Source organism: Macaca mulatta, chromosome 7, assembly GCF_049350105.2.
Source record: "Macaca mulatta isolate MMU2019108-1 chromosome 7, T2T-MMU8v2.0, whole genome shotgun sequence".
NCBI lineage: Eukaryota > Metazoa > Chordata > Mammalia > Primates > Cercopithecidae > Macaca > Macaca mulatta.
Genome location: NC_133412.1, coordinates 55,365,307 through 55,388,678, shown reverse-complemented (window position 1 = coordinate 55,388,678; position 23,372 = coordinate 55,365,307). Strand labels below are relative to the sequence as shown.

Below are 23,372 nucleotides of genomic sequence, written 5' to 3'. Positions count from 1 at the left end.
TGGCTGCAGGACCACCTCCCATGCATACCAAAATTCACAGATGCTCAGGTTCTTTATGAAATGTAGTGTTTGCATATAATCTATATATATCCTCTTGTATATAGTATACAGTAACTCAGTTATTTTCCTTGTGTTTGGTGTTATAGTGAAACAAATTAGGGGTTGGGTCAGTTTTGAACATGCATAAAATGGATGCCCAAGAATCAGAAATAAGTAGACATGTATTTAATTTTGGGTGATATTTTTAAAAACCAAATTAAAAATCGTACTTGAGCCTAAACTAAAACTGCAAAGTGGCTAGTGAAGTATTTACATTTGGAGATCCCTGCTTTCAATATTTTAGAAAGGTTATACCAAAGTTGGACATTGTGGCCCTTAGAATCATATTTTTATAATGTTTGAGTTTAATGACTTGTCATTCAATTAATATTCATAAACTTCTAGTAGAATAAGTCTCTACAAAAACAATCAAATGAAGACTTAGAAAATCTCAAGTGCATCCGTGCTCTTTGGGTTCTTGTAAGTTACTGATACTTTGGTATGCCATGGGGAGGTCTTGAGTGTGTGAGATTCCATGCGTATCTCCACCTAAGTAAAGACGATATTTCTTAAATGAATTAGATGAATTATAACTGTTGAGTGAGGATGATATTAGGAATATCTGAGAAAAGATGTCCAGTACGTTTGAAACGATATTACTCTCCAGTTTTGCTCTGTTTTTTTCTCTTGCAGTTAACATTGCTATCTTCAGAAACTAAGGAATGAGAGGCAAGGAAGAAAGGACATTCATCTTGGAAAGACCCAAAGCACCTTGAAATTTGGAAGGAATGTTATGCCAACTGCTAAAACCACCTTTGTCACCAGAATGAATGAAGTGTTTCAGATTTAAACGGTAAGCAGAATTCTCCTAACATGTTACATTTCCACCAAGAATTTTAGATGACTGGAAAGAATTTATTTTTAAGTTTAAATGTTTAACTTACATGCCAAACTATAGATAAAGCTTAAAATTTTATAACTTACTTAGCGTAATCAGACTTTGGTCCTTAATGTTTGCTCACAAGAGTTTTTTTCCCTAGTTATAAACTTAATTTAGAAATGTAAGATTATTTGAGAAAGAATATGGAAAATATTAGTATATTTAGAAGTCCATCTGATGCAGGGCAGGTGAGCCCCAAAGCAGAGCTTAACCCATGAGGGAACTTGGCTTCGTGAAGGCAAATTAAAGGGCAAGCCAGAGGTAGAAGAAAACAGCTTTGCTGAACAGGCAGTGTTACAGCTCCAATGGTATCACAGCTCTTTGACTGCTCCTGCAGAGCAGGAGTGCTTTGTAGGCAGACAGTAGCAGCTCAGGACAGTTTTGCAGTCATATTTATACCTTCTTTTAACTGCATGGAGATTAAGGGATGATTTATGCAGAAATTTCTAGGGAAAGGGTAGTAATCATTGGATCATTGCCATGGAAAGAGGCAGTAACGTCTGGGTGTTGCCATGGCAACAGTAAATTCACATGGCATGATTGAAGGCTGCTGTTCCCCCTGACATCACCATTTTAGCTAGTCCTCTATCTTGTCCAGTGTCTGAGCCCCACCTCTGGAGTCAAGTCCCGCCTCCTACCTCTCATCCTTCAACAATTACTTTTTCGTTTCATAGAAATAATCAAGTAACATAGGTAGTAGTTCCTATTCAATATACAAAGGGTTTTTTGGTGTTATTTTTTGAACTTTATTTCATGTTTTGTTTTCCTTACTTGACATCTAGTCTCTAGATATCTTATTTTAATACAGTCTTTATTTACTCTTTTGCCTCTCTTTCTACCTTTTGAAAATCATCTTGAAAGAATTGGGAGTTATAAAATGCGCAAGAATCCAGAATAGTAAAGGAGAGGGAAATTTTAAAGGATTATAAGATTTTTTTCTTCTTGTGAAATTGAAAATACTATTTGATTTCAAGTGGAGTAGAAAGCAATTATATTAAGGCTTAAGATTCTTTATCATTCTTAGATCCTCTTAGTCTTAGGCTAGAATTATGTCAATGCATGTTTTGTAAAGATTCAAATATTTCCAATTTTTAAATGAAATCCTAGTGAACAATTATAACTCTTACTCATTGGATTTCTGTTAATTTGATTTTGAGAGATAATCATTTGTTTGCTTGAGTCACTATGTCTTGATAGTGAATGGATATGATGGACCGAAACTAGTTTCTTGCTTTGAAATGCAGGAGATGTGAAAAGTCAATCAAATAGCATCATGTACTAGTTCTAATGATTCTAAGGAATGCAGAACCTGTTTCCTGTTGATAAGTATAAGGCAGGAGAAAGTATATAGCAAAGAATGAATATTCTAATTATTCTTCCCTGTACTAACATTAACCTTGATTAAAAATATCTTGGACGGGGCACGGTGGCTCACGCCTGTAATCCCAGCACTTTGGGAGGCCAAGGAGGGCAGATCACGAGGTCAGGAGATCGAGGCCATCCTGGCTAACACAGTGAAACCCCATCTCTACTAAAAATACAAAAAAATTAGCCAGGCATGGTGGCAGATAACTGTAGTCCCAGCTACTCGGGAGGCTGAGGCAGGAGAATAGCATGAACCCAGGAGGCGGAGCTTGCAGTGAGCTGAGATTGCTCCACTGCACTCCAGTCTGGGCAACAGAGTGAGACTCTGTCTTTAAAAAACAAAAAACAAACAAACAAACAAAACAAAAATTAGCCTAATGTGGTGGCGCGTGCCTGTAATCCCAGCTACTTGGGAGGCTGAGGCAGGAGAATCGCTTGAACCCAGGAAGCAGAGGTTGCAGTGAGCCAAGATCGTGCCACTGCACTCCAGCCTGGGTGACGGAGTGAGACTCCATCTCAAAAAATAACATAACATAACATAACATAACATAACATAACATAACATAACATATAGTAGTAGTAATGTGTACTAAGTGCTTACTGTATATGAAACTTTGGGATTAGTTTTTAATATGCTTAGTCCATTGGGCCTAAACTGGGTGGCTTGAAAACAACAGAAATGTATTTCTCATGGTTCTGAAGGCTGGGGAGTCCCAAAGTACCAGCTTATTTAGTATCTGGTAAGTGCATCTACTTTATGGTTCATAAATGGTGTCTTTTCACTGTGTCCTCACATGGCAGAAGGGGCAAGTGAGCTCTCTGGAGTCTCTTTTATAAGGATTCTTACTAATCCCATGCATGAGGTCTCTGGCCTTATGATATAATCACCTGCCAAAGGCTCCATCTCAAAATGACAACACACTGGGGATTAGGTTTCAACATAAGAATTTTGAGGAGGACACAAACATTCATTCAGCGGAATATGGATTATCTTTAAACCTTACAAATCTGTTTGACAATAAGTCTTGTTATCAATATTTCCATTTTATATATGAGGAAATCATTCTCAAAGTTAAGTAAATTGTCCAATATCAAATGACTATTTAGAGGTACAGCTAAGCTTGTCTGACTCCATAACCTCATCTCTTAACTACCAAAGCTCATTTGAGAAAATAATAGATTGGCCAGGTGCGGTGGTTCACACGTGTAATCCCAGCACTATGAGAAGCCAAGGTGAGAGGATCACTTGCCAAGAGTTTGAGACCAGCCTGGGCAGCATAGCAAGAACCCCATCTCTACCAAAAAAAAAAAAAAAAAAAAATTTAATACTACCAAGGAAATATTTAATAATATCTGTTCTGCACAAATTATGCCAGGAAATAAAAGAAGGTTTAACACTTCCCAACTCATTTTATTAAATCAGTAGTATTGTGATATCAAAATAAGTCAGATAGATTACAAGAAAGAAAACTACAGGCATAGACAAAAAATCTTCTAGAAAATATTGGCAAATCAAAACCTACAGTATGTAAAAATGATAATGCATTATGAAAGTAAGTTTTATCCCCAAAAATTCAAGGTTGTTTTAATCTTCAGAATGAATCAATGCAATTCACCATATCAAGACATTAAAAGAATGGGAGGCTAAGACGGGCAGATCATTTCAGTTTAGGAGTTTGAGACCAGCCTGGCCAGCGTGGTGAAATCCTGTCTCTACTGAAAAAACAAATAAAAATCTTAGCCAGGTGCGGTGGCACACACCTGTAATCCCAGCTACTCTGGGGCATGCTGAGGCCCAAGAATCTCTTGAACCCAGGAGGTGGAGGTTGTCCCACTGCACTCCAGCCTGGGCGACAGAGTGAGACTGTCTCACAAAAAAAAAAAAAAAGAAAAAATTTTAAAAACCCATATGATTATTCAGTGGTTAGATACTGCATTAATTCATAATAAAAAATCTCAGCAAACTAGGAATTGAAGGAATTTCCTCAGCCTGGTAAAGGGCAAAGAGAACTATCATATAGCTGATGTAACACTTAATGGTGAAAAAGTGAATGCTTTCTTCCTAAAATTGGGAACAAGACAAGGTAGTCATATCAAGTTCAGTAAAGCAATAAAAGAAATAAAAAAAAAAAAAGGAAAGAAATCAAAGGAATGCAGATTGAAGAGGAAGAAGTAAGCTCTCAGTATTTGCAAATGAAATCATTTTCTATGCACAGAATCCCAGAGAATCTACCAAAAAGTCTACTGGAACTAATGATAAGTTGTGAATTAGTAAAGTCACAGGATTCAAAATCATTATATAAAAATCTATCATATTTCTATACACTATGTTTTTTTGAGATGGAGTCTCGCACTGTCACCCAGGCTGGAGTTCACTGGCGTGATCTTGGCTCACTGCAACCTCTGCCTCCCACGTTCAAGCAATTCTTGAACCTCAGCCTCTTGAATAGCTGGGATTGCAGGCGCCCACCACCATGCCTAGCTAATTTTTTTTTATTTTTAGTAGAGACAGGTTTCACTATGTTGGCCAGGCTGGTCTCGAACTCCTGACCTCGTGATCCGCCCACCTCTCCCAAATTGCTGGGATTACAGGCATGAGTCACCATGCCCAGTCCTTCTATACACTATTAATTAATAATTGGACATTGAAATTATAAAATTTACAATAGCATTTACAATAGCACCATGAAACACAAATACATAGATACAAATTTTTTTAAATGTGCAACATCTGTGCTGATAATCTACGAAGCACTCATGAAAATAAAGAAAATCGCAATAAAGAGATATTGTACTCAACTATTGGAAGAGTCAATATTGGAGTTGTTTTTTGGTTTGTGACAAAGTCTTACTCTGCCACCCAGGCTGGAGGTCCAGACCGCTCACTGCGGCCTCAACCTCCTGGGCTCAAGTGATCTTCCTACCTCAGTCTCCTGAGTAGCTGGGATTACAGGCACAAGCCACCATGCTTTGTCAATATTAAGATGTCAGCTCTCTCAAATTGTTCTATAGATTGAATAAAATCCCTATCAAAAGTCCAGCAGGGGCCAGGCACAGTGGCTCATGCCTGTAATCCCAGCACTTTGGGAGGCCGAGGCAGGCAGATCACGAGGTCAAGAGATCAAGACCATCCTGGCCAACATGATGAAACCCCATCTCTACTAAAAATACAAAAATTAGCTGGGCATGGTGGCACGCGCCTGTAGTCCCAGCTACTCAAGAGGCTGAGGCAGGATAATCGCTTGAACCTGGGAGGTGGAGGTTGCAGTGAGCCAAGATCGTACCACTGCATTCCAGCCCGGTGACAGAGAGACTCTGTCTCAAAAAAAAAAAAAAAAAAATAGCAGATATTTTTTTATAGGAGTCAACAGACTGATTCTAAAAATTTTTTGGAAAGGTAAAGGAACTAGAAAGTCAAAAACAATTCTGAATAGAAACAAAGTGGGAAGACTCACACTACCTGGTTCAAGACTTACTAATCAAACTGCAGTACTTGAGCAGTATATTGTCATTAAAAGGATAAAGAGATCTGTAAAACAGAATAGATAGTCCAGAAGTAGACACACACATTCAATTGATTTTTAACAAAGATGCAGAGGTCATCTAATGAAAAAAGATGAATTTTTTCTTTTTTCCTTTTTTTTGAGACGAAGTCTCACTCTGTTGCCCAAGCCAGGCTGGAGTGCAGTGGTAAAATCTTGGCTCACTGCAGCCTCTGCCTCCCAGGTTCAAGTGATTCTCCTGCCTCAGCCTCCCAAGTAGCTGGAACTACAGGTGTGTGCCACCATGCCTGGCTAATTATTTTGTATTTTTAGTAGAGACAGGGTTTCACCATGTTGGCCAGGCTAGTCTTGAACTCCTGATGTCAGGCGATCCACCCGCCTTGGCCTCCCGAAGTACTGGGATTACAGGCATGAGCCACCGTGCCTGGTCAAAAAGATGAGTTTTTTCAACAAATGGTACAAGAACAGTTAGACATCCTTTTTTTTTTTTTTTTTTTAATTGTTTGAGACAGAGTCTTGCTCTATTGCCTAGGCTAGAGTACAGTGGCATGATCATGGTTCACTGCAACCTTGACTTCCTGGGCTCAGGTGATCCTCCCACCTCAGCCTCCAAAGTAACTGGGATGGCAGGCATGTGCCACCATGCCCAGGTAATAGATATCCATTTAAGACCAAAAACAAAAAGATACAAAAGATACTTGGCCTATACCTGACATAGGCCTTGGAAATAAATGAAAAAGAGTAGATTATTAAGAGATTCACTTTGTACAAATGGGGAAGAAATAAGACTGTGAAGAGAATCGAAACATCGAAGTGGTAGGGGGAATTATTGAAAGTTCAGTGTTTTGACTGAGGGGCATTATGTATTGTAGAAAATGTGTATACATTATGAATAAATTTTCTTTTATTCCACTTGCTTATTAAGCACCTTACAACTCACAGAACATTGTGTTAGACTGGGAGGATGTTATAAAGGTCCTTTGAGGCCAGGTATGATGGCTCACACCTGAGGCTAAGGCAGGTGGATCACTTGAGATCAGGAGTTTTGAGACCAGCCTGGCCAACATGGTGAAACCCTGCCTCTACTAAAAATACAAAAATTAGCTGGGTATGGTGGTGCATGCCTATAGTCCCAGCTGCTTGGGAGGCTGAGGCACAAGAATTGCTTGAACCCAGGAGGTGGAGGCTGCCGTGAGCCGAGATTGTGCCACTGCAGTCCAGCCTGGGTGACAGAGCAAGAGTCCGTCTCAAAAAAAAAGAAAAAAAGAAAAAAAAAGTATCTTGAGGAAATCATATATAAGTAATAACAAAACACTGATAAATGCTATTATAGTTGGACCGGGAGAGCCCAGAGGAGAGGGCAGTAAATACCTATACTCATCCCTATTGGCTTCCCCAGCTAGCCCAATGAGCTCCAAGTGCAGAAGGGAACTAAAGGCTGGAGTATTCTGAGCACTGAAAAATGTCAATAGATCCACTGTTCCTTTGAGGACTTTGAGAAATTGTTAATTTGGTAGCTAAACTCCAATATGGGATATCTTGCCATCTGCTGCCACAGAAATCTGTGATAATTACCTCAGTCTCAAAGAATAGACAAAGTTTCTTTTTATCCTCCTTTTGCTGTCATTTGATCTACTTTGAAGTGGGCTCATCTTTCTCTTGCCTGTCTGTAGTTGCTAGCCATTCCATACAGTCTCTATCACACAGCAAAGGTTTTTTTTAAAGACTACCAAACTCTGTAGGAATGAAAGATAATTTTTTTCATAAAGGAGTTGTCATCATATTCTACACATGTGGAAAAGAGAAGTAAGAGTTGAATGTGATCACTTTTGCCAACCATCTGTGGGTTTCTTTTTCTTTTTCTTTTTCTTTGTTTTGTTTTGTTTTGTTTTGAGAAAGAGTTTTGCTTTTGTTGCCTAGGCTGGAGTGCAGTGGCGTGATCTCAGCTCACTGCAACCCCCGCCTCCCAAGTTCAAGCAATTCTCCTGCCTCAGCCTCCCAAGTAGCTGGGATTACAGGCATGCGCCACCACCCCCGGCTAATTTTGTATTTTTAATAGAGATGAGTTTCTCCATGTTGGTCAGGCTGGTCTAGAACTCCTGATCCCAGGTGATCTGCCCACCTCAGCCTCCCAAAGTGCTGGGATTACAGGTGTAAGCCACCATACCTGGCCCATCTGTGGGTTTCTGATACACATTCTCATCTCTCTTTGAAGGATTATTCATTGCAGCTTGTACTCACACTTTCCTTAAAGCAAGAACTACTTTTATTTTCCCTCGGCCTTCTATCACATAGCAAGAGCGTTGGTGGAAATTGTTTTTCCATAAAAATAACTGTGCCACCTACTCTTCAAATGCCACTGATTAAGAAAATCATTGATCGATTTTTCCTGGGGAATGAATTAAGCTTTTTCCTGAGAGTGGAAAGAAATAAATAATGGGATGTAAAGAATGAAGATGGCTGTGTTTTATGAGGAAAATGTTTATGCAGTTGCCATGGAAACAACATGTAGGCATTCAAAACAGGAGCTTATGATATATCTGTATTTGTCAAATATAAATCAGATATGAGTTGCATTCATTCTCATTCTTGGATCAAATTTAGTCTGACACATGGTTATGTAAAATATGCTCCTGCTTTAGTATATTTGCTTAATATTTGCAAGAATCTAGCAATACACTGGCTGCCATGTTTTAAAATCATATACTGGAAGCATAGAAATAAACTAGGGAAAGCATTTCTCAGCAAATAATTCCTAAAAGATAGCAGCACAATCCCATTATGACTTTCATAATTAACAGAGGTAATTAATTTTTCTTAATTGAAACATATTCACAACGTTGGGCCTAGTTAATTGGTACAAGCTAATTGTGAGTGATGTCAAATGCTGAATATGCATAGTTTGGTAGTTTCTTCTTATTTAATATATGTGATTTCATTTCATAAGTAGAGTAAGGCACAATAGGCAGTGTTTCTGAATGATTGTTTTACTTCCCTGTTGGAAGACATCAGTTGACTTGAATTTCATGTGTTATAAGTGAGGCATGATAGAAAGCTAGAGAAAGCGTACATGGATTTTGAGGATATGGAGAATTTGACAAATTTTCCATAGCTTGAACTTTTTTTAGTAACTGATTCCAAAGATAATACAGAAAATGCAAACCATACCTGCAACTACTGCCTTTTAATGGACACAAACTGAAAATAGGAAAATCTAAAAACAATTAGAATAGACCCCTTTCGTGGAAAAAATAAGTGATACCCTCTTAACTCCAATTCTTTATCCTTTCATGCCGCCTTTGTTAGCGATTTCATAGCCCATCAGTTTATCATCCTATGTATTTTCTCCTGTTACATTTCGTCAAAGGCATGGACTTTGAGCAGATAGCCTAGAGGCTTAATGTCTTATTAAAGCAGTACTTGTTTAAACAGTGCGATAAATAATACCGTAATTTAATGAGACCAAATAGAGATTGGCGGGAAAAGGCTAATTGGAGAAGGCTTTTCAGAGGAGTTAAGTTTTAAGTCAAAATTTAAAAGGTGAAAGACCTTTCTAGAGGGCATTTTAACAATATGTATTATCAAAACTTTAAATATATATATACACACACATGCATAAATATACGTGTGTGTGTGTGTGTGTGTATTGTTTGATCCAAAAATTGTACTTCTAACAATTTACCTTAAGGAAATAAAGATGTGTGCAAATATTGAATTAGGAGAATATTTACTAAACCCTGTTTATAATAGAGAAATATGGAACATACTGTAAATACTAAAATTCAACATCAAGTTCAGAGGATTGGGTAATTAATGTTAAGATAAATCCAGAAATTGAGCTATTTGAAATGATATTATAGAAAAATATTGATGTGGAAAAATATTTGTTATATATTATTCAATGAAAAAAGGGGGCGTTTGATTGGAATTGTATTAAATGTACAGATTAGTTTGAAGAAAACTGACATCTTTACTATGTTGGGTCTTCCAGTTGAACCTAGTCTATCTCTCCATTTATTTTGGTCTTTGATTTCTTTTATTAGCATTTTATAGTTCTCAACATACTCCTCCTATTCTTGGCTTTCTTAGATTTATACCCAAGGATTTCTTTAAAAATTTTCTTTATTTGGAGCTGATCTGAAAGTTATTGTTTTAAATTTTGGTTTCTATTAGTACATTGCTTGTATATAGAAATATAATTGACTTTCCTGTGTTGACCATGTATCCTGCAATCTTAAAATACTTATTAATTCTAGGAAGTTTTTTATAGATTCCTTGGGATTTTTCACATACATCATCGTGTCATACACAAATAGGTACAGTTTTATTTTTTCCTTTCCAATATATGCCTTTTACTTGTTTTTCTTGTCTGTTGCACTAAAACTTTCAGGATATGTAGAAGAGGAATGATGATAGTATAGGCATTCTTGTCTTGCACTCTCTTCAGAAGGAAGTAGTCACTCTCACTATTAAATATGATGTTAGCTGTAGTTTTTTTGTAGGTACCCTTTATGTTGAAGTTCCCTTATATTTCAAGTTTGCGGAGAGTTTTCATTATGAATGGCTGTTGGATTTTGTCAAATTTTCCATATCAATTGATATGATCATATGGATTTTATTTTTTGAGCTGTTAATATAGTGGTTTACATTTACAGATTTTTAAAAAATTTTTGAACTTTCCTTATATTCCCAGGATGAACCCCACTTAGTTGTGATGCATTATGCTTTTTACATACAATGGGAACATTTTGTTGAGATGTTTGTGTTTATGTTTATGAGATATATTGATGTATAGTTTTTATTGATTTTTTTAGTACTGTTTTGCCTTTTTTAAATTTTGTTTTCTGCCAAACAAATTATACCAAACATTTTGCCTGATTTTAGCATCATGATAAAGCAGATCTCATAAAATGAATGGGAAGTATATCTTCCTTTTCTGGAATAAACTGTTCAGAATTGAAATTTTAATTTGCATGTCACTGAAAAATAATGACATTGAACACTCTTCCATGTGCTTAGTGGCCACAGAATTTGTTTTTGAGGATTAGTGTCAGACTTACCATGTTAATATATATTGAATTCAGCCAGAGTTGGGCCCTCTTAAGGTTTAGTTTAAGTCTAAATAAAGGTGGTGGTGTCAGTTTTACTGTGATTACACCCATGGATTTACTTTTACAATAAAGTTTTTAAAACTGAGGCTGTATTGTTTAATGTATATGATCATTAATAATTTATGAACACAAACTTTTTTTCTTGAGACAGGGTCTTACTCTATTGCCCAGACTCATGGGCACCCTCAACCTCCTGGGCTCAAGCAGACCCTCCCACCTCAGCCTCCCAAGTAGCTGGGACTAAAGACACAAGCCACTACACCAGGCTCATTTTTTTTGTTTTTTGTAGAGACAGACTTCCTATGTTGCCCAGGCTCGTCTTGAACTCCTGGGCTCAAATGATCCTCCCGCCTTGGGCTCCCAAAGGGCTGGGATTACAGGTGTGAGCCAACACACCCAGCCAAACCAAACATTTGTAAAGAAACAAGAGAAAATAATTTTTCTCAAATGTTGAAATAGTGAAGTATTATAGTTGTATTTGGAAATGAATTAAAACTTTTATAAGAATTCAATGAATATTACCTATTAAGAAGTTGTTTTGCCAAGTGACATATGAATGTTTCTGAATGACACAGATGACAAAGATATGAACATTTACTTGTCAGCAAATGGGCATCACTGTGTTTTGCTAGTATCTAAGCTGTCCTGAAATTGGAGCTGTCTCCAGCTGGTTGTAATTAGATTTGGATTGTTTCCTGCCTGGAAGACACTAAAGTTTCTTTAATTCCTGGGATCCACAGCTTTCTAGTTATTCTTTCTTCCTGCAACTTAAAAGTGCTCATCTATTTTTCATAGTATTTGAAAAAATACAAACAGCAACATGTAATTAGGTTGCCATTATTATTGACAGATTTTACTCTCTGAAATTTGGAAATGTAGAATTGAGCAATCGTGTGATATCCTAGAGAGTGGTCTTTGAAAGATGCATTGAAAGGAGAATGTTAAAAGAGCCCAGGAGGTATGGTAATATGTGAAGGAAATACTCTGTAAATCCCATAATCTTGCTCAGTTTGTAAATCTGGTAGTGATTGTCAGCTCCTGTAACATTTGGAATTAAATTTTAGTCATTGTAAGATTTTGATGTATGAAGGGATGTCCTGTTTCACTTGATCTTCCTTTATGCCATGTTTTTCATCTACTTAACTTATACATAGCATTAGGACAGCTAACATTTAATAAGCATATGCTATTTGCCATGCATGATACTAGTCTCTCTTCTTATATTATCTCTAGTCCTCACCACAATTTTATAAACCCAGTTTACAGCTGAAGAAACTAAGGCTCAAAAAGTGTTTTGCCTAAAGTCACATAATTTAGTAAGTGGTGGTTTGAACTCAAATTAGTCTGTTCCCTAACCTGCAGTTATTCTTCTGCATACCAGTGTTTCTCACCCTTGTTCAATTAAAATACAATTTCTGGGGTTACACTTTGACGTTTGAGCAGCTTCTCAGGACAGCAATGTGCATCTAGAGTTAGAAACTACTGGATAAACACCCCCTGCTTACTATTATGAGATCATACTTCAGTAGAAGGGAAAGTATAGTAAAAAAGCACATTTTCCCTTAAAAGTATGTACAATATTGTCCATTTATCTCTGCCAAAACATATCTATTTGAAACTTCAGTACAAGATGGTACATTGAGAACATGCTGCAGCCTCCGTTTGCTACTACACATTCCTAAAAATAATCCTCCTCTCCCTCTATAAAGAATATATAGTACCAATTAAATACAACTGTGATAGGAAACAGCAAAACGTGCCAAAAACCATGGAGAGCCCTTGATAAATGGCACTGGAATACAGATAAGAACTATAATCTAAAATATATGTAGGATTGGAATACTGCAAAAGGTATGAATGGCTATTTGGGGATGCTTTATGTCTAGCCTCCTGGACAAACAGACATGTAGAACTACCTCTCCCTACCTTTACAGTTTTTCTTGGTGTCTGATGTGCAAAAACAGGAAATCTGGGTGCTTTAAAAGCCAAGGGAGTACTCCCAATGTTGTCAATATCCAGAAAGGATAGGAAACCCCTAGAACACTATCCATTTTAACTACCTAGTGGCACATCTTTCTCCCCTGACTCATGCTGCTGTAATCACATACAGCAGTCACAGACTAACAGGGTATTTCTAAAGTCCAAACAAAGATAGGGTCACAACCCAGAATCACAAAATATTTGAAGAAAACTAATATCATGAAGAAGAGTACCAAACTATATAAATGGAAGAACTAATGCCCAAGGGATGAGCTAATAAAGGAAGCAAAACAAGGCTTTAGAATAAATATAATTACTATCCTCAGAGACATGGAGGATGGCACTGCATTCATCAAAAAAGAAAACTTTAGAGCTTTTTGAAGTTCACAATTCAAAAGAAAGGACAAACAATTAGGAAGAAAAAAAAGGCGAGTTGAGAGACACTGAGGATAGATAGAAAGAGTAGTAACCAGAAATAATCCTATAATTACCAATGCTGGATGCAAAAAAATAGTGGGATAGTATCTTTCAAAATTCTTTGGGAAAATAATTTTGTACTTAAGAGTTCAATACCTGTCCAAATTATAAAACTGACATTCTTTTAGACATGCAATACTCATGATAAGCATAATTACTAGATGAAAAGAAACTATATTTAAGTTCAAAACCATTAGGGAAAAAGAAAAATGGAACATAGAAAATTCAGTAAAGGTAGCATATAGCAGGAAAAGAAAATATAGAAGCTATAAGAAAACATGAGAAATAGAAATGCAATGTAGAATGGTTGCATTCACCTATTAAAGGGTAGCCTCTCAAATCAGTTTGAAAAAATGTTTGCTGTTTACAAGAAGCACATAAAACACAGACTAGAAGGTTAGGAAGAAGATAAATCAGGCAAATAAAATGTAGGCGTAGCAATAGAATTCAAAGCAAAAACTCATTCAATTAAAAGAAATGAAGATACATTTCATTATCATCTTGGTAAATTGTTTTATAAATATTAATCCATTTAGCAATATAGCTTTGATATAAAGAGGAGAAAGCTAATAATTTTTTAATTTGATAAAAACCAAGATCATAGTGGGAGATTTTAGTACACATCTTTCAGAAGTTGACAGAACAAAGTAGAAAAAAATAAACACATGTATTTATGTAACATGAGCAGTGAATGAGCTTAATGTAATTGATATGTAGAGATAAACATTCATTTCAGATATACAGGAAACATTCACAAAAATTGATCAAATGTTAAAACACAAGAAAATGTAAACAAATATTAAAAGAAACAAAATTATACACACCATGTTCACGGACCATAGAAGGTAAAACTGGAGATTTAAAAGAAAAAAAAAGTTTAAATTTTAGGAATAAAATAAAGTAAAAATGGGAAATAACAAACATTTTAGAAATGTATGATGCCAAGAGCCCTACATATGAAAACCTGTGGGATAGTGTCAAAATGTACTCAGAAGAAATTTATAGTTTTTAATGCATTTCTTAGAATATTAGAGAAATTTGAATTTTTAATCATATTTTAACTTTTTGTACTTTATCTTGCAGAAATATTTTAGGATTTACAATCTTTTTTAGTGAAATATTTATCCAAAAGTAATTAATATCTTCAGTGTTACTTATTTGTTTCTTCTGTTTAATTCATGTAAAATTAAATCTCATTTTAAAAACTGCATTCATAGTATAAGCCTACTTTTAAAAAAATTATTTTCTAGCCAGGTGCAGTGGCTCACAGCTGAGTAATTTATAAAGGAAAGAGATTTATTGACTTATGGTTCCACATGGTTGGGAAGGCCTCAGGAAACTTAATTATGGCAGAAGGTGAAGGGGAAGCAAAGCACCTTCTTCACAAGGCAGCAGGAAGGAAAAGTGCCAAGTGAAAGGAGAAGACCCACTTATAAAACCATCAGACCTCATGACAACTCACTCACTATCACGAGAACAGCATGGGGGAACCTGCCCCGATGATCCCATCACTTCCCGCCAGGTCCCTCCTGTGATACATGGGGATTATGGTTACTACAATTTAAGATGAGATTTGGGTTGGGACACAGCCCAACCATATCATTCCATCCCTGGCCCCTCCCAAATTTCATGTCCTCACATTTCAAAAGACAATCATACCCTTCCAACAGTTCCCCAGTCTTAACTTATTCCAGCATTAACTCAAAAGCCCAAGTCCAAAGTGTCATCTGAGACAAGGCAAGTTCTATCCGCCTATGAGCCTGTAAAGTCAAAAACAAGTTAGTTCTTTCCAAGATACAATGGAGGGAACAGGCTTTGGGTAAATATACCCATTCCAAGTGGGAGAAATTGGCCAAAACAAAGGGGCTATAGGCCTCATGCAAGTCTGAATCTATAGGGCAATTATTAAATCTCAAAGTTCCAAAATGATCTCCTTTGACTCCATGTCTCACATCCAGGTCACACTGATGCAGGTGGTGTGCTCCCATGGCCTTGGGTAGCTCTGCCTCTGTAGCTTTGCAGGGTTACAGCCCCCCTCCCTGCTGCTTTCATGGGCTGGCATTGAGTGTCTGCAACTCTTCAGGTGCACAGTGCAAGCTGTCAGTGGATCTACCATTCTGGGGTCTGGAGGATGGTGGCCCTCTTCTCACAGCTCCACTAAGTAGTGCCCCAGTGGGAACTGAGTGGGGACTCCAACCCCACATTTCCTTTCCACACTGCCCTAGCAGAGGTTCTTCATGAGGACTCTGCCCCTGCAGCAAACTTCTGCTTGGCCATCCAGGTGTTTCTGTACATCCTCTGAAATCTAAGCAGAGGTTCCCAAACCTCAGTTCTTGACTTCTGTGTACCCACAGGCTCAACACCATATGGAAGCCACCAAGGCTTAGGGCTTGCACCCTCTGAAGCAATGGCTCAGGCTGTACATTGGCCCCTTTTAGCCATGCTGGAGCTGAAGCAGCTGGGATGCAGGGCACCATGTCTCAACACAGCATAGAGCAGGGGGACCTTGGACCCAGCCCACAAAACCATTTTCCCCTCCTCGGCCTCCAGGCCTGTGATGAGAGGGGCTGACGTGAAGGTCTCTGATGTACCCTGGAGACATTTTCCCCACTGTCTTGGTGATTAACATTCAGCTGTCCGTTACTTGTGCAAGTTTCTGCAGCTGGCTTGAATTTCTCCCCAGAAAATGGGTTTGTCTTTCCTATTACATCTCAGGCTGCAAATTTTCCAAACCTTTATGCTCTGCGTCTTCTTGGACACTTTGCTGCTTAGAAATTTATTCCGCCAGATGCCCTAAATCATCTTTCTCAAGTTCAAAGTTCCACAGATCTCTAGGACAGACTTGATGCTCAAGAGTCAGCTTTGCTACAGTTCCCAAGCCCTGTCTCTACCTGAGACCACCTCAGCCTGGACTTAGTTGTCTATATCACTATCAGCATTTTGGTCAAAACCATTTAACAAGTCTCTAGGAAGTTCCAAACTTTCCCACATCTTCCTGTCTTCTTCTGAGCCCTCCGAACTGTTCCAACCTCTGCTTGTTACCCAGTTCCAAAATCACTTCCACATTTTCAGATATCTTTACAGCAGTCCCCCATGACCTTGGTACCAATTTATTGTATTAGTCAGTTTTCACATTGCTGTAAGGAAATACCTGAAACTGGGTAACATATAAAGGAAAGAGGCTTAATTTACTCCTAGTTCCACATGGCTGGGAAGGCTGCAGGAAACTTAAAATCATGGTGGAAGGTGAAGGGAAAGCAAGGCACCTTCTTCACAAGGTGGCAGGAGAGAGAAGTTACAAGCAAGGGAAATGCCAGATGCTTATAAAATCATCAGATCTCATGAGAACTCAGTCACTATCATGAGAGTAGCATGGGAGAAACCACCCCTTGATCCAGTCCTCAGGGGAGGATTGGATCTCTTGAGGCCAAGAATTCAGGACCAGCCTGGGCAACAGAGCAAGACCCTGTCTCAAAATATATATATATTTTTTTTAATTAGCTGGACATGGAGGTCCATACCTGTAGTCCTAGCTACTCAGGAGGATGAAGCAGGAGGATCTCTTGAGCCCAGGAATTCAAGGCTGCAGTAAGCTCTGATCTTGCACAAATTTTTTAAAAATTAAATTTAAGAAATGTTTAAATTTTAAATTAAAAAAATGTTCTGTAATCTCAGTATCTCTCCAATTCTGTGTGTTCATCCATTCATTTCTATATATACTTAGAGAGATGTGTGGAATGGTACTCCACTAATGTTAACACCTTTTCTTTCTGGGTAATGGGACATTGGTTGGTTTATTCCTTTTACTATTTTGTGCTTTTATGTATTTCTTACATTTTTCAGGGAAGCATGCTTTATTTTATAAAAATTAAGTTATTTGCTTAAATAAGTAAACAATTATATTAAAGATTTTCAAAAAGAATGATAAAATAATTCAAAGAAAATAAAGGACCAAATTAATAAGGATGAATGTAGAAATCCAACAGCAATGTTCATTAAAAGATAAATAAAACAGATAAATCTTGGCAAGTCTGAAAGAGAAAGAAAATATATTAATTGATATTGGTAATTAAAAAAGGAAGCACAGCTAAAAATACAGACATTTGTAAAATTATAAGAACTTTTATGTATAAGTTTACATTAATAAATGTGAATGCTGTCCGGGCACGGTGTCTCACGCCTGTAATCTCAGCACTTTGAGGGGCCTGAGGTGGGAGAGTCACTCAAGTCTAGGAGTTCAAGACAAGCCAGGGCAAGTTGGCAAGACCCCATCTCTACAAAAAATTTAAAAATTAGCCAGGTACAATGACACCCACCTATAGTCACAGCTACTTGGGAGACTGAGGTGGGAGGATCACTCAAGCCCAGCAATTTGAAGCAGAAGGGAGCTATGATCATGCTACTGCACTTCAGCCTGGGCAACAAAGTGAGACCCTATGTCTTTCAAAAAAAAAAAAAAAGTTTTAATAAATATGTTTTATTCAAATTGTAATAAGGAATGGTAAAAACTGAATTAACTAATAATTATAAGAAGGAACTGTTGTTAAGTGTGATGTCCAAGTGGAGATGTCACGAAGACAGTTATATAAAAAATACTACAGTTCAAAAGAGATAAATGGACCGGAAATAAAATTTGGGAGTAATAAAACATAAATTAGATGATATACAGACAGGATTGGATAAAACCCCTAGGGCAAGAGAATGGATAAAGACGGGAAAAGAGAGATAAGGGATATTTCTGGTCACTCCAACATTGAGAAATCTAGTACTGAAGAAGCCAATGAAACAGGCTAAGAAGGAGCTGGCCAACGAGTTGGAAAGAAAACCAGAAAAGTGTGGCAACCCTGAAGCTAGAGAAGGAAATATTCCAGGAAGGATGGAGTGATCAACTATATGAAATGATGATAATAGGTTTGATAAGGTGAGAACAGAGAATTGGCCAGTGGCCTTAGGGGAAATATAGTCTTTGGACACCTTAATTAGCAGAGTTTTGGTGAACTGATGGGAACAAAAACCTGAACTAAGTGGATTGAGGAGAAAATGGAAGGGAGAAAGTGAAGGGCACTCTTTTTAAGGAGTTTTGCTTTCGAAGGTAATGGAGAAATGCAGTGGTACCTAGAGGGAAACCTGAGTACAAAGGAAAGTTATTTTGTTTTTTAAGATGAATGGGATTATGGCACATTCATACACTGGTGGGAATTATCTGGAATGGAGAAACTGATGATGCAAAAGAGAAAAAAGGACCTGGCACAGTGGCTCACTCCTGTAATCCCAGAACTTTGGGAGGCCGAGGCGGGTGGATCACTTGAGGTCAGGAGTCCAAGACCAGCCTGGTCAATAATGTAAAACGTCGTCTCTACTAAAAATACAAAAAAATTAGCTGGGCGTGGTGGCAGGTGCCTGTTACCCCAGCTTCTCAGGAGGCTCAGGCAGGAGAATCGCTTGAACCCAGGAGGCAGAGGTTGCAGTGAGCAGAGATCACACCATTGCACTCCAGCTCTGGGTGACAAGAGCAAGACTCCATCTTAAAACAAAACAAAACAAAAAGAGAAGAAAGGTATTTCAAGAACATTCCTTGAGAAGTTACAAGTGGATGAGATCCTGGCCACAAGTAGAAAGGTTGTCCTTAAAGAAAAACATGAACACTACTTCCATTGTAAAGGTAGAAAAGGCAATGTGTGTGAGAGTAGATACAGTTAGGTTGGTAGAATTTGTGGGAACATGAGACGAAATTCATCTGGTTGGATCTATTTTCTCACTGAAGTATGAGGCTAAGTAGCAAGTGACCTGGGGAAGGGATGTTGGAGATTTGAGAAGACTAGAAGATTGGTGAAAAACTTATCAGAAAATGGAAAGGTAAATATATAGAAAGAACTGATTGGATTTTGTATCTGACGGTGTTAAATCCCCATTTGAGATTTGTGGTAATAAATTTTAAGTGAGCACAGTTGGCACTGTGTGTGTGTGTGTGTGTGTGTGTGTGTGTTTCCTGGCACTGTTCATCTGCTCAGAAGCAGGTTTGGTGTAAGCTCATGGTTGGGTTGGCATTTTACTAGTAAAGAGAGGGAAGGAGGGTCAAGAGAGTGTTTGCAAAATGAAAAACTGATGGTTGTTCATGGATTTTAATATGAGTAAAGAGGGAAGTGAGAATACTGATTAAAATGATAAGGGCAATGATTTTGTATCTCAGTGAGATCCAGGAATTATTGGAGTAAGCCTCAACATTTTAAGCAAGCATCTCAGGTAAGTATGATTCCTGTGGGCTGTGGGCCACTCTTGAAGAAACATTCACAATTGCTTTGGGTCATAATAGTAGTATTAAAGTAATACCTCTGTTTTGTTTTGTTTTGTTTTGTTTTTCAAATTTCACAGTATACCTATTTAAACATAGTCAGAAGTACTTTTAAGAAAATGAATTTGTGTGAGTGTGTAGAAAGATATTGATTATCAAGACTTCAGTAGTGAGTAGACTACTGCTTGGAGGAAATGAGTGTAACAATTGCTCTATTATAAATTTAGCTTTTAAAATATATTATTAGATGAACAGCTGTTGCATTCTACCTCCATATATTACAATTTCATATGCAATTAATTACTCAAATATTTAACCCATCATTTATTTCTGGAAGTTTGAATCTATATTTATTTTTCAAATTTGAAATTTTTGCCCATATCTGAAAAGAAAATTATACTCTAAAACTTTTTTTACTACAAGAAAATTCTGATCTTTCACTTTAATTTGGGCAGTTTACCAAAGTGAAGATGTCATCTTTAATTACCTGAGTTATACCTAATTATGCAAGTGCAACTTGTTCTCAGTAAAACTTTTGTCTAATTTTAGCTCCTTCCCTTTGCTTGCAAAGCTATTGCAATTTTCTTATTAAATTCAGTTTGCACCTGTCTTGAAAGACTTGATGAAAAGTGGACAGAGTAGGTTAAACCAGTAGAGATTCCTTTTTTATTGAAACCCACTTATATGTAACATTTATTTCTGAGCTTCACTGAAGAAACATCATGAAATTAGTGGAGCCTATTATAATTTTTTTAACTATTGAATTTGTATTGCAAGAAAGGTAAGAATGGTTTCCCCCACATATATTCTCAATTAACTGAAGCTATTTTATTATGAATTGGGTGGGGGCCTTTTTTTTAAGTACCTTAAATCACTGTTGATTTACTGTGATTATTAGATGCCTTTGAATTATTGTATACATTGTTGATGCTTTTTATGACAGCTTAAATCAATCATCAAATATTATATATTACACCCAACGATGGGCTGGTCCTATAGAGAATACAAACTAAACACAAAGTCTTGGATCTTTGTTTTTCCTTTTAGATGTTTATATTATGCCCTAATTTTGGTTTTTACTTCTTCATACTAGTACTACATGCTATAAACAAAATTATGTTTCTTACTGGGTTTTTGTTGTTTAGTTTGGTTTTTGGTTTTTGTTTTGTCTTGTTTGAGACAGGGTCTCACTCTGTCTCCTAGGCTGGAGTGTAGTGGTACAATCATAGTTCACTGTAACCTCAAACTACTGGACTCAAGTGATCCTCCCACCACAGTGAGACAGAGTCTCATTGTGTTGCCCAGGCTGGTCTCAAACTCCTGGCCTTTAGCAGTCATCCCACCTCACTTTCCAAATTGGTGGGATTATAGGTATGAGCCACCGTGCCCAGCTCACTTCTTGCTGTTTGATAAACAGATCCCACTCATTGTTTCTTTGTCTCTTCTGTGCTGTTTCTCTTCCACCTTCTTTCCAAATCTGAGTAATCTGTCTTCATTAAGACTCACCTCAGGCTAGGCACAGTGGCTCATGCCTGTAATCCCAGCACTTTGAGAGGCCGAGGTGGGTGGATCGTTTGAGTCAGGAGTTCGAGACCAGCCTGGCCAACGTAGTGAAACGCTGTCTCTACTAAAAATAAAAAATTAGCTGGGTGTGGTGATGCGCACTTGTAATCCCAGATACTTGTGAGGCTGAGACAGGATAATCGCTTGAACAGGGGCGGTAGAGGTTGCATCGATTGCCACTGCACTCCAGCCCGAGCAACAGAGCAAGACTCCGTCTCAAAAAAGAAAAAAAAAAAAAAAAAGACTTATCTCAAATGCTGTCACCTCATGATGTCTTTCCAGACACTTCCTTCACCCAATAAGTATTTTATAATAGCATTTATAATGTTTTCCTTGTCTTAAATATTGGTATATTTTATATTATTCTCCCCCTCACTTGAAATTAGCTCTTTGAGAATGGTGTCTTGTTTTATTAATCTTTGTATATACCATGTCATAGCTGGCACATATTAATCACAAAATAGTATTTGTTGAATCAAAGGTTAGAAAGAGCTAAAGAAAGGCCAGGTGCTGTGGTTCACACCTGTAATCCCAGCACTTTGGGAGGCCAAGGCCGGCAGATCACCGGAGGTTGAGAGTTCGAAACCAGCCTGACCAACATGGTGAAACCCTGTCTCTACTAAAAATACAAAATTAGCTGGGCGTGGTTGTGGGTGCCGGTAATCCCACTTAGGAGGCTGAGGCAGAAGAATCAATTGAATCCGGGAGACAGAGGTTGCGGTGAGCTGAGATTGCACCATTGCACTCTAGCCTGGGCAACAAGAGTGAAACTCCGTCTCAAAAAAAAAAAAGAAAAAAGAAAAGAAAGAAACAGATAAAGAAAAGGAACGTATATGACAAAAATGGTCAGGAATCAGATACCTCTAGTGATGAGAGAAGTTATTAATGTTGATTTATTGGAGAGGAGAGGACTTTAGCTGAGCCTCATGCATGGGGACCCTAAAGTAAAACTCATAAGAATGATGAGTGTCACTGTAGCCTTATAGTACAGTTTGAAGTCAGGTAGCGTGATGCCTCCAGCTTTGTTCTTTTGACTTAGGATTGTCTTGGCAATGCGGGGTCTTTTTTGGTTCCATATGAACTTTAAAGCAGTTTTTCCAATTCTGTGAAGAAAGTCGTTGGTAGCTTAATGGGGATGGCATTGAATCTATAGATTACCTTGGGTGGTATGGCCATTTTCACGATATTGATTCTTCCTATCCATGAGCATGGAATGTTCTTCCATTTGTTTGTGTCCTCTTTTATTTCACTGAGCAGTGGTTTGTAGTTCTCCTTGAAGAGGTCCTTTATATCCCTTGTAAGTTGGATTCCTAGGTATTTTATTGTCTTTGAAGCAATTGTGAATGGAAGTTCATTCATGATTTGGTTCTCTGTTTGTCTGTTACTGGTGTATGAGAATGCTTATGATTTTTGCACATTGATTTTGTATCCTGAGACTTTGCTGAAGTTGCTTATCAGCTTAAGGAGATTTTGGGCTGAGATGATGGGGTTTTCTAAATATACAATCATGTCATCTGCAAACAGGAACAATTTGACTTCTTCTTTTCCTAACTGAATACCCTTTATTTCTTTCTCTTGCCTGATTGCCCTAGCCAGAACTTCCAACACTATGTTGAATGTGAGTGATGAGAGAGCGCATCCCTGTCTTGTGCCAGTTTTCAAAGGGAATGCTTCCAGTTTTTGCCCATTCAGTATGATATTGGCTGTGGGTCTGTCATAAATAGCTCTTATTATTTTGAGATACGTTCCATCAATACCGAATTTAACAGCATGGTACTGGTACCAAAACAGAGATATAGACCAATGGAACAGAACAGAGCCCTCAGAAATAATACCACACATCTACAGCCATCTGATCTTGGACAAAGCTGATAAAAACAAGAAATGGGGAAAGGATTCCCTATTTAATAAATGGTGCTAGGAAAATTGGCTAGCCATAAGTAGAAAGCTGAAACTGATCTTTTCCTTACTCCTTATATGAAAATTAATTCAAGATGGATTAGAGACTTAAATATTAGACCTAAAACCATAAAAACCCTAGAAGAAAACCTAGGTAATACCATTCAGGACATAGGCATGGGCAAGGACTTCATGTCTAAAAC

General features: G+C 37.6%; 1 protein-coding gene and 1 long non-coding RNA gene across 20 annotated transcripts in view; one reads left to right on the top strand and one right to left on the bottom strand.

The window, feature by feature from the left end:
• Positions 1-23,372, top strand: part of PEAK1 (pseudopodium enriched atypical kinase 1) — a 305,159-nt gene that overhangs the window by 168,220 nt on the left and 113,567 nt on the right. For all 19 annotated transcript variants that reach the window (XM_015142802.3, XM_028851202.2, XM_077940025.1 and 16 more), the window contains one exon: positions 733-892. The gene's annotated coding sequence lies outside the window, so the exon portion shown is untranslated. The remainder of the gene's footprint in view (positions 1-732; positions 893-23,372) is intronic.
• LOC144330023 (uncharacterized) lies at positions 9,648-17,875 on the bottom strand. The gene is made up of 2 exons (XR_013395831.1): positions 17,757-17,875; positions 9,648-11,151 (listed from the first exon to the last, which is right to left on the bottom strand). It is a non-coding gene; the product is annotated as an uncharacterized LOC144330023 (long non-coding RNA).